Source organism: Chrysochloris asiatica, unplaced genomic scaffold (assembly GCF_000296735.1).
Source record: "Chrysochloris asiatica unplaced genomic scaffold, ChrAsi1.0 scaffold00019, whole genome shotgun sequence".
Classification (NCBI taxonomy): domain Eukaryota; kingdom Metazoa; phylum Chordata; class Mammalia; order Afrosoricida; family Chrysochloridae; genus Chrysochloris; species Chrysochloris asiatica.
Genome location: NW_006408537.1, coordinates 23,573,267 through 23,584,618, shown reverse-complemented (window position 1 = coordinate 23,584,618; position 11,352 = coordinate 23,573,267).

Sequence of the window (11,352 nt, the reverse complement as noted above, 5' to 3'; positions counted from 1 at the left end):
TATTAAACCTTAAACAGGACAAACACAAAACAAACAATCATCTGGATGAGAGAAATCACCAGCATAAGGTCAATGTAATCTGACTAACAGCATGGTTTTCATATATACAGTCTTCCTGAAGACATGCTGCCATTCCCTGGACTGGCCTGGGGGTTGTCATAGCCACATTGATGGTTTAATAGTCAGAAAAAAACTCAAATGGTGTATGAATTTATGTCAAGAGTCAAAATGGATTTAGGGCTCCTGCTGTAGGCTGTTTTGTTTGTTAAGTGCTGTCTAGTCAGTACCGACTCATAGCTACCCTGTATATGGGTTTCTCAGGAGCAGCTCGTAGGTTTGAACCACCGATCTTGAAGTTCAAACCAACCTTTAGGTCAAGTACTTATCCTATGGTGCCACACCAGGACTAGCCTCACACAAAACAAGTGCTTTAGAATTTAACCTCTAATACAGACTTGTCAACAATCATGATTTTGTGATGATTTCCTTTGTTTTGCATCATATTAATTAGTCCCCATGGCCATGAGTCAGCTGACTCCAGCCAATGGTCTTCTTCAATTCCAGGATGATTGGCTTTGTTCTATTTAAAGCTAATCAAAGGATCTCTATAGAATACATCTGAATTTGGGGTCTCTTTTGCCCTAGCATAATTGCAGGCGAGACTAAAGAAGTAGGGGATTGGTCAATTCAATAAAGGTTATGTGAGGGACTTACTACCACTAAGAAAGAAGACATGGGAACAGAGTGTGTTCTTTGGACCCCAGGTTCTCTGTGCTGAGAACCTTCTAGAACTAGGAGGGACAAATAAAGCCTTCCACTAGAGCTGGTACCCTGAATTTGGACTTCTAGCCTCCTAAATTGTGAGAGAATACATTTATGTTTGTTAAAGCCAAAACAAAACAAAACGATTACAAATTGGTTCTGGTATTTCTATTTGGTGGCTGGAGTATGATTTATGACGGTGAACCCCTGAGTCATAGTCACCAGTACCTCAACTTTTAACTTAAATTAGACAATGGGATTTTCTGGATATGTCCAGGCAAATGCCCTAGTTGTTTTGGTAAGCCTGAGGAAAAACTATCTCTCGCTGTGTTTTCCTGGGAGTTGCAATCTACTTTAAAGCCATACTCTTTCTAAGGGCAAACTGCCCCTTCCCAGGCTTGCCCTGGAGTCCTGGTGTGGTGCTGTAGGATAAGCACTGGACCACAAAGTTGGCTTGAACTGCAATGTCGGTGGTTACTCACCAGCTTCTCCTCAGAAACCCTATACAGGATCACTATGGGTTGGAACCAACTCAACAGCACTTAACAACAACAACAGGCTTGCCCTGGGCTTGTCAAAGACTACCTACATTGTTGGTTTAATTGTCAGCAAGCATCAGGGAATTAATAAAGAATTTAAATGGTGTCTGAACTTAAGCCACAGCTCACAGGGAGTTAGTCATGTTGTAAATCATAGCCTTAACAAAGCACTTTACAATTTAAGCTCTAATGCAGTATCCCATTTTTCAATTTGAATGACCACCTCTTGATCCATGTCCAGGTTCTACATAAGCACAGTTAACTGTTCTGGAATTCTCATTTTTTACTATTACCCATAATTTGTTCTAATTTGTTATGAGATTGTCTCATGAATAGATTAAACACTGAACATGAATGACTGAAGATCAGATGAGTTATGGGATGACTCAAGGACAGCATATAGGAAGAAAGTAAGGAGTCAGTAAGAAGACAGGAAAAAAGGCAATCATTAAAATGGATGACAGAAGAGACTTTGAAACTTTCTTCAAAGCAAAGATGTCAGGACTGAGATATGTATGATGCAAGCCATGGTATTTTCAATAACCTCATGTGCATGTGAAAGTTGGACAGTGAATAAGGAAGACAGTTGAAGAATTGATGCATTTGAGTTATGGTGTTGAAAGATAATATATTAAAAGGACCATGGACTGCCAAAAGAACAAACAAATGTGTGTTGGAAGAAGTACAGCCATAATGCTCCTTGGAAGTCAGGATAACCAGACTTTGTCTCTCAAACTTTGGACATATTGTCAAGAGGGACCAGTCCCTGGAGAAAGAGATCGTGTTTGGTAAAATGGAGGGTCAGATAAAAGGAGAAAATCACCACCACCACCACCACCCCCAGCCAACGAGATGGATTAGCACAGTGGCAGCAACAGTGGTTCAGGCGTAACAACGACTGTGAAGTTGGCCCAGGACCAGGCAGTATTTCCGTTCTGTGGTGCATAGGGTCACTATGATTCAGTACCAACTTGATGGCACCAAACAACATCTAACTGCAAGGTGGTCCGTGGTTCAAACCACCAACGTTCCTCGGAAACCCTAAATGGGGTCAATATGAGTCAGAAACCGACTCAACAGCAATTAACAACACAACAATTATGGAGTCCTGATGTGGCATTGTAGGATAAGTACTGGACTGCTAACTTAAGTTCAGCAATTCAAAATCACTAGCTGCTCCTCAGAAACCCTATATGGGTCTCTGTGAGTTGGGACCCAACTCAATAGCACTAAACAAAATTACAATGTCAAGGAGCTCAGGGGCGCAGTGGTTAAAGCACTCAGCTGCGAACTGAAATATTGGCTGCTTGAATCCACCAGCCACTCTGCAGGAGAAAGATGTGACAGTTTGCGTCCGTAAAAATTTACAGACTTGGACCCCTACTCTGCCCTACAAGTCAGAATAGACTCACTTGCAGTGGGTTTGATTTTTATTTATTATAGTGTCAAAATGAATTCCAATTTCTAAATAACCAAAATGATCTGGAGGCAGAGGCAACCTGTATGCATTTTAGTGTTCAAACTTATCTCACTTACATTTTATTAGAAAAATATTTTAAAATAGTATAAAAAGGAAGAGTTGAGAAAGAATAAAGATGATTTGTTCTTATACCTTGCATGTAATGATAATCGTTTTGAATGCTTCCCCTCTCCAACAAGTGGTTTAATTGTATTAATACTTTTAAAACCAACAAACAACTAATAAACTCTCTGGATACAATTTATAACAAGACCATTAAACTGTCACTACTGTATTTCTTAGTGTTAGAGCTTGGTGTACTGCTAAATGCTTCTAGAAGATAATGGATGTGTGGGAAATGAAGTCAAGCAAACAGTTGGAGCAAAGAAGCAATTGCAGCATTAAGTTAATAGTGTTGCTCAGGTGGTGAAGATGAGGATAGCATATTTAGGCCAATAGGTGTAGAGCAAAATGTGGTCATCAACTACAGTCCCTTTACCTTTCATATACAGTTAAGAAAACAAATGGGACCTTGTGAATGGGGGCTGGTATGTCACTTGTACCATTAAAAAAGATATTTGCTAACTATAAATTTCATCCATATTACATATTTTACTTTGAAATGGAGAAAAATACTATATTAGTGATCTTACATATATTCTCAAATAAAACAAATTTAAACCCAGCTTTCTTTATAAGTTGGTGACATTGTAAATTTGGTTTCAAGCGAAGCAACAGTATCATAGGGTTAAAAGCACTAAGACAGAGCAAGAGACCCAATGCCAACCTTTAAGTTAGATCTCACGGTATGCAGCTTTGAGATCTTAACTAAGTTCCGTACACATCCCAGGACCTCTCATTATGCAACTAAACGACAGATAGCCTCTAAATACCTTCAAGAGCTAATGCCTGTGGTCAGAGTATAATAGTTATGATTCTATATCCTTTTTTACACATAGTCCCATTACTCAAGAATTGAATGTACCTACCTCTGTGCCCCTCTAATGGTTGGACCCTGCAACATGAGACAGGAGGAGGCTTGACACACTACTCTCAATTCTAAAACAAAAATTCCCGACACTACCCTCTAGTTCCCCTCCTTTCCTCTTTTACAGTTTAATGGATTATGGCTAATAAAGTTTTATGTAAACGAATCAATGAATCACATTAATTTCCCCTGGGATGGTTATGAATATAGAAAGGAATTGGACCTCAAATACTTAAAGCCTTTGGAAGAAATAAAAACTTAAAACCTTGGGGGAATCATATATTCTTGTCCACAAATAAATCAACTTTCTCTTTGTAAAATTATATCCTCAATTCAGATTGCTAAAACTGTCTCAATGACTTCCTATTAAGGGGAGATGAAGAGCAGTACCCTACAGTCCCACTTTATCATTGTTTTAAAGAGGTATTAAGAAAAATTGTTGTTAAGTGCTGTTAAGTCAGTTCCGATCCATCGAGACCCTATCTAGGGTTTCCAAGGAGCAGCTTGTAAGCTTAAACTGCCAACCTTGCAGTTCAAATGGCTTTGCAGTCTGGGTAGATAAAGTGGTTTCACAATATTTTATTGATAATTACTTGCCTTTTCAAATATAATTAATATAGTTTTATGTAATATTAATGATTTTATTAAAAGTTTGCCTGTAGTTGCCTTGATGTGGCACTGTATAGTAAGCACTGGACTGCTAGCCCCAAGGTCAGCAGTTCAAACCCATCAGTTACTCCTTGGAATCCTGATACAGGGTTGCTGTGAGTCAGAACCAACTCAGTGGAACTTAATAACAGCATGAGTCTGAACTGACTCAAAGGCATGTATATGAAGTGTAACAACACAATTGCCTGACTTCTTAGATTTTTTTTTTTCTTGTTTGTGCAGCTATGTGAAGATGCTTTGATTATAGAACAGTATGCAGTGGTTTCCATTTTCTCTCTGAGGAGGAGGCTGCTATTTATGGGATTCAAAAAAATTGTAGACAGATTTTAGTTGGAAAGCTAAGAAGTATCAGAGTGTGACTATCTCAAATGAATTTTAGCAGAAATGGGGCACATCTTTGATTTTTTTATATAAATGAAAGAAAAAATTCCAGCTTCTCCAATCCTTGATCCCTTGGGATTGACTCTGTATAGGAAGGGAAACATGAGTCCTTCCCTACTGCTTATAGAAGAGTAAGTTCTTACACATTTTAGGTCAGATGTGTTAAAGGAAAAATGTAACTGCAAAATGTTTTTATTACTAAGCCTGGGGACTAGGAACAGGCAGCACCTTTGACTAGTGAAGACCTTAATTATATTTTTGTCTATGAACATATAGGTCATAAAATGTTCAAACGGCTCTGTAAAATAAAAGGAGAGGGATCTGACAATAGAAACTAGCAACTATGACTGTAAATAAGAATGAGGTGCTTAGAGAGAAAAACCTCTTAGTAAGAGCTAGCTGGTGATGGGAGTCTCAGGGAGTGTTAAAAGCAGGGATGTCAAGTGTAATTCTTCTAAATATGCATCTGTGTACTCAGGTGCAAGAATCGCTAGATTAATCCCCATCTCCCACGCCCTTTCCCTGCCTTTCCCCCCTCCTCCCCTAGTCTGGAAGATGTAACTACAGACACAATAAAGCACAGTACTATCTTCTCCTTTCTGGATTGGTGTATGGGATAGGCCTGGTGAGGCTTCAGTAATTAAAGGAAATCAACAACATCAAGAACATGACCCTTGGCAGGAAGAAAGAGGTATTCGCTTGGGCTACAATTACATTTAAAAATATACAAGGACATATTTGAAAGACTATATGCTGAATATTTGGAAGCAGTGAAGTGTTTGTTCAAGGAATAGAATAGCCCCAGAGAGCCTCATCTCTCCTTTCCACAGAAAAGAAAGGGAAATATACTATCTAATTACTGAGCAAGTAAAACTAATCATTTTCCTGAATACAAAAATAATTTTTCAGATGAGACTTTTTTAGTGTGTTTTCTTAAAATCTATATATACTTTGCTTTTTTTTAAAAAAATGCTTTATTGTGAATTATGTGATAGTTCACATAGAAGGACATCAGCTTCGCATTGATCCCATCGCACATCATTTCCTTGCCATGGTCACAGTCCCCTCCATGCATCATGGACCAACCAAAGGGTACACCCCGCAAGTCTGCCCCCTGTCGTCTGCACACTGCCCCTCTCCCTCTCCAGGTCCAAAGTCTCCAGCCGCTTCATCTCCCCTTTATACTTTCCTTTAGTCTTTAAGAATAGGACACAAAACTGAGGGATCTGATGAGTTACCACCCTGTGTACAACAGGATGCTTGAACTTCATGTAATTGACTATTTTATGTCTAAAAAAAAATCTCTGAAACAAATTACTATAGGCATAATTGTCCTATGTTGTTGTTGGTAAGTGCCGTCAAGTCGATTCTGACCCATAGTGACCCTGTATAGGGTTTCTGAGGAGCAGCTGGTGAGCTTGAACCGCCGACCATGCAGTTCAAATGGCTTTGCAGTCTAGAGTATTAACCCACAGTGCCACACCAGGACTCCTATAGTTAAGATGAAATATGATCAGAAGAACTAGCTGGTGCCTGGCTGTCACTGCCAACTGCTCTGAAAGGGATCACAGTAGGAGGTCTTGGCCAGAGTGAAAGAAAAATGTGGACCAAAACTCAAAATAATAATGAAAGACCAGATGTACACGACTGATAGAGACTGATGAGACCCCCCCCCCCAAGACTATGATCCTTAATCAGCATTTAGCCCTTCAAACCACAAAGATTTGCGTTCAGTCTTGGAAACCCTATATAGGGTAACTGTAAGTTGGGATTGACTTGGTGGCAGTGGGTTTTGGTGGGAAAGCTCAGAAGGAAAGATAAGAGGACTAATGGAAATGGTAAACTCAGAGAGGACGTTAGACTAGTGCTGTTACATGATGGGGATTGCATTTAGAGTTACTAAAACAAAATGTGTATGAATTATTGAATGGAAAACCAATATGCTCTGTAAGCTTTCACTCAAATTACAATAAAAAAGTTTTTAAAAAAGAAAAAGAAAAGATGAGACAACACCTGCTTAAGAACAAGACTATTGTTAAGAAAACAAGATCATTTTTTGGTTTACAACCAAGATCAGTTATTCCTTTCTCAGAAAATATATGTTGTTGTCGTTGTTAAGTGCCGTTGAGTCGGTTACGACCCATAGCTACCCTTTATAGGGTTTCTGAGGAGTGGCTGGGGACAGCGAACTGCCCTTGTTGTCTAATGCTTGTCCTACAGTGCCACACCAGGACTACAGAAAGTATATACTTTTACATACATAAGTATAACACACACACACATTGATAGACTTCTAAAATTCCACTGACCTTCAGTTACCTAACCCTGGGCTAATATTTCCTTCCTGTTGACTCCCCACCCATTCATTCCAACTAATAAGGCTGTCTAGCCAGGGACCCATTCTCTGAAATTTGCTTTAACTCCTCTACAATATGCATAAAAAATTATACACCCAGTCTAAAATTGTTTGTCTAAAATATCCCACAGGAGAGAAAAAGTGTGTGTAAGTAAGGAGATAAATGAAACACAGTGAATAATTTTTGATAAATATTGATAAAAGTTAAATCTGACTGAGGAATACATGGGGAATCCATTAAACTACTCTTTCTACCTTTACATAGTTTTGAAATTTTCCATAATAAAATCTGAAATAACAACAATAACAAAGATGACATGCCAGATCCCTTTCTCACATGAGAGCGCTTAATGCTAAGTGATGATGAATATATCAAACATAATTAACACATTCTAATGACTTACACATGTTAATGTGCAGCTTAATACCCAAAACTGTAACAAGAGTGAATCCAAAGAGCCATTTATGAGTGATTCTAATGTGAGGAATATTAAAAAATTCATTGGGGAAACCTTGGGATAAAGCAAGTTTCTGAGAGGGCTTAAATAAATCATGACATGTTGGTGTTGAAACGGAATCTAAGCGTGCCCTGAAAAACTAGTCTAGCACTCTCAAACTGCAAAGAAACATAGGGTGTATCTTATGCTTCAGTTACTGAAATCGATATGACATGTCATGCCTAAGCATTGTCCTTCATCAGTGCAGTGACCTGACCCCAGAATGTGACATGGCCCGCTGGACCAGAGGAGCCTGCAGTAGTGGAGACACTGGGAGCCAACGTGGCTCAGCAGGAAATCCGCAGCAGCTCATTTCCTCCCCCTTCACCCCGCCCCCCACTCAGGCTGCGACATGTCACAAGAGGCATGTTGGCACAGTATCTGGAAACGTCAGCACTATTCTTTTCTGAAACGAGTTTTGCCGTTTACTTTTTAATTTTTGTAAATTTTGGAAAGTATCTGAACATGGTAGAGAATCTTTATTCTATTATTTGGAGATTGTTTAGAGATTGTTCTCATTTTTCGTGAACTATTTCAGATTTCCTTAATAAAAACCAAATACAAATAATGATATTTTAAGAGATTTCAATGACTCTGAAAATTAAGTGGAGTCGGTCTTACATAGAATGAAGTACTTGCTTGGTTCAGTTACAGAAAATGAGGGCAAATGCCTTGTGGCTAAGCTTATCTCCATCTGACATTTTTTAGACAAAGTATGTTACTCCTCCTTAATTAATAACACTTCCTACCTCATCCTCTTTCCTCCCTCAAGCAACACTACCAGCTAGTCCTGCCACACTCCTGCCTTTTGAAATCATTTGCCCTTTCTACTCAAGGTAGCACTTTTGCTGCCATTCTTACATCAGCATCGGAAATTCTAGAAATTCCAAATCTGTTAGTATTTTGGATGATTTTGATAAGCAATGCATTTTAATTAATTAATAAGTCTGTAAAAGAATTTGGTACAGCACATTTTATAGTAATTTAAAGTCTGAAAAATGCTTTAAAACTTTGTAAATGCTTCTCATACTTTCTAAAGAAAAAACAAAAACACATTATACATTCTATCTAAATGTTATTTGAATGATTTAGGATTATTTTATGCTATTTGAAGGACCTAACAACTAGGTCCAATTCCAGAACTTAGGTACTTATTTGCTGCTGTTGTTGTTGTCATTGAGTCAGTTCCAATTTACAGTGACCCTGTATAGGATATCAGAGGAGTGGCTGGTGGGTTTGAACCATCGACTCTGTGGTTTAAATAGACCTTGCGGTCCAGGACTTATCCTACAGCACCACGGGGACTGAGAATGAAACAGACCCATCTTCTGTGCAGTGACCAAGACCCAAGCTGTAGGCTGTTGAAGAAAGTTCAGTCTAGCAGATTAAGCATAGTCGTGGTGGTGGTGGCCATGTGCTGTGGTGTTGGTTCCAACTCATAGCCACCCTGTATAGGGTACCGAGGCTGTAAATCTTTACAGGAGCAGAAAGTCTCATCTTTCTCCTGTGCAATCACTGGCAGTTTCGAACTGCTGACTGTAAGATTAGCAGCCGAACTCGTAACCACTACGCTACCAGAGCTCCTATTAAGTATAGTACTCAGTGGTTATCACAATAAATAGCTACCACACACTATTTACTGGCACTTAACAGCAACAACAACTTTAGAGGGGATCTCCTCCTCCTATGGAAGCACATATGTATAAGCTTCCTGCTGCTGTTAAGTGCTGTCGAGTCGGTTCTGACCCAGAGTGACCCTGTATAAGGTTTCCGAGGAGCAGCTGCTGAGCTTAAATCACCAACCTTGTGGTCAAATCAACGTTGCAGACCAGTGCATTAACTCTCGGTGCCAATGAAGTAACAGGGGTGATATTATATATACAGACAGAACATGGCAACAAGAAATCTAACAGCAATTACTAAATCCTTATTGTTGACCAAGAGAGAGTTGGCACAGGAAGAATGCCAGCAGGAGTTCGCCTTCATTTCTCTTAAGATAGAAAATGACAGGAGTTTGGCAGAGCCAGTCTTAGAGGGATTTGCATACAAATAACCAAAATAAGGATCCAATACATAAATTAAAAGAAAAGATATGGAAACAGTCTTGAAATCAGTCTAGTACCTGAGATACAAACTCAGCGCCTTGGTAATAATAATTTGATTACTGTATTCATTTTCTATTGCTATATCATAAATAACCACAAACTTAGCCCCTTAAAACATAAATTGATTATTTCACATTTTCTGTGAATCAGATGTCGTCGCACTGGTTAGTTGGATCCTCTGTTTAGGGTCTCACTAGGATGAAATTCAGGTGTTGCCTGGGGCTGTGATTTCAACTGAAGCTCACAGTTCTCTTTCAACCTTATTTTAGCAGTTGATAGAAATGGATTCCTGGCAGTCTTGCAGCTGAAGCCCCTGTTTTCTTGCTTGCTGTCAGCCAGGGCTTACTCCCAGCTCCTAGTGCTGTACTCACGTCCTAGCCAATGGCATGCTCACAATCTGGCCACTTACCTCTTCAAAGCCTGCAGGAGAATCGCCCTCCAGTAAGCTATAGTGGAGTCTTGTTATTGTTGTTAGGTGCCATCAAGTCAGTACCGACTAGTAGTAATCCCATGCACAGTAGAACGAAATACTGCCAGATCCTGGGACAACCTCACTATCGTTGCCACAGTTGAGCCCATTGATGCTGCCGCTTTGCTAATCCATCTCCTTGGGGGTCTTCCTCTTTTTCTCTGACCCTTCACCTTACCAAATATGATGTCCTTTTCCAGCGACTGGTCCCTCCTGACAATATGTCTGAAGTATGAGAGATGAAGTCTGGCCATCCTGGCCTCCAAGGAACACTCTGGCTGCACTTCTTCAAACACAGATCTGTTGGTTCTTTTGGCAGCCCATGGCATTTTCAATATTCTCCTCCAACACTATAACTCAAAAGCATCAATTCTTCTACGGTCTTCCTTATTCACTGTTCAGCTTTCTCATACATATAAGGTTATTGAAAATACCATGGCTTGGGTCAGGCACACCTTAGTCCTCAAGTTGGTATCTTTGCTCTTCAATACTTTAAAAAGGTCTTGTGCAGCAGATTTGCCTAATGCAATACATCGTTTGAATTCTTGACTGCTGCTTCGGTGAGTGTTGATAGTTGATCTAAGAAGAATGAAGTCCTTGACAACTTCAACCTTTTCTCCATTGATGAGAATGTTATTTATATGGTGGAGTCTTAAAAAAGCTAAAATGATAACTGGAATGACTATCTCTTCACTTTTATAATATAATGTCACCTGATAAAGGCAGTGCCAGTCCCACCAAATTCACAGGTCTTGCCTATACTCCATCTCTAAGTGACACAATGGTTTGTACTCGTCTATCACACACCTGAAAGGTTGACAATTCAGACCCACTCAGAAGCTCTGCAGAAGAAAGGCCTGGTAATCTACTTCCATAAAGATTATAGTCACAAAACCCACTGGAGCTGTTCTACTATGCAGGACATGGGGTTGCCATGAATGAGATTCAATTCATGGAAACAGGTTTGATTTTGGTTTTGCCCATACTCCAGAATGGGCCTTTTATGCAGGAAGGGGACATTATGCATAGAGAAGGACCCTTTGGGGTCATCTTAGAGTTCTGCTTCCTATGAATACTTATTTACTTAACACCAAGCAAACATTTATTATGGGCTTACTAAACTTATT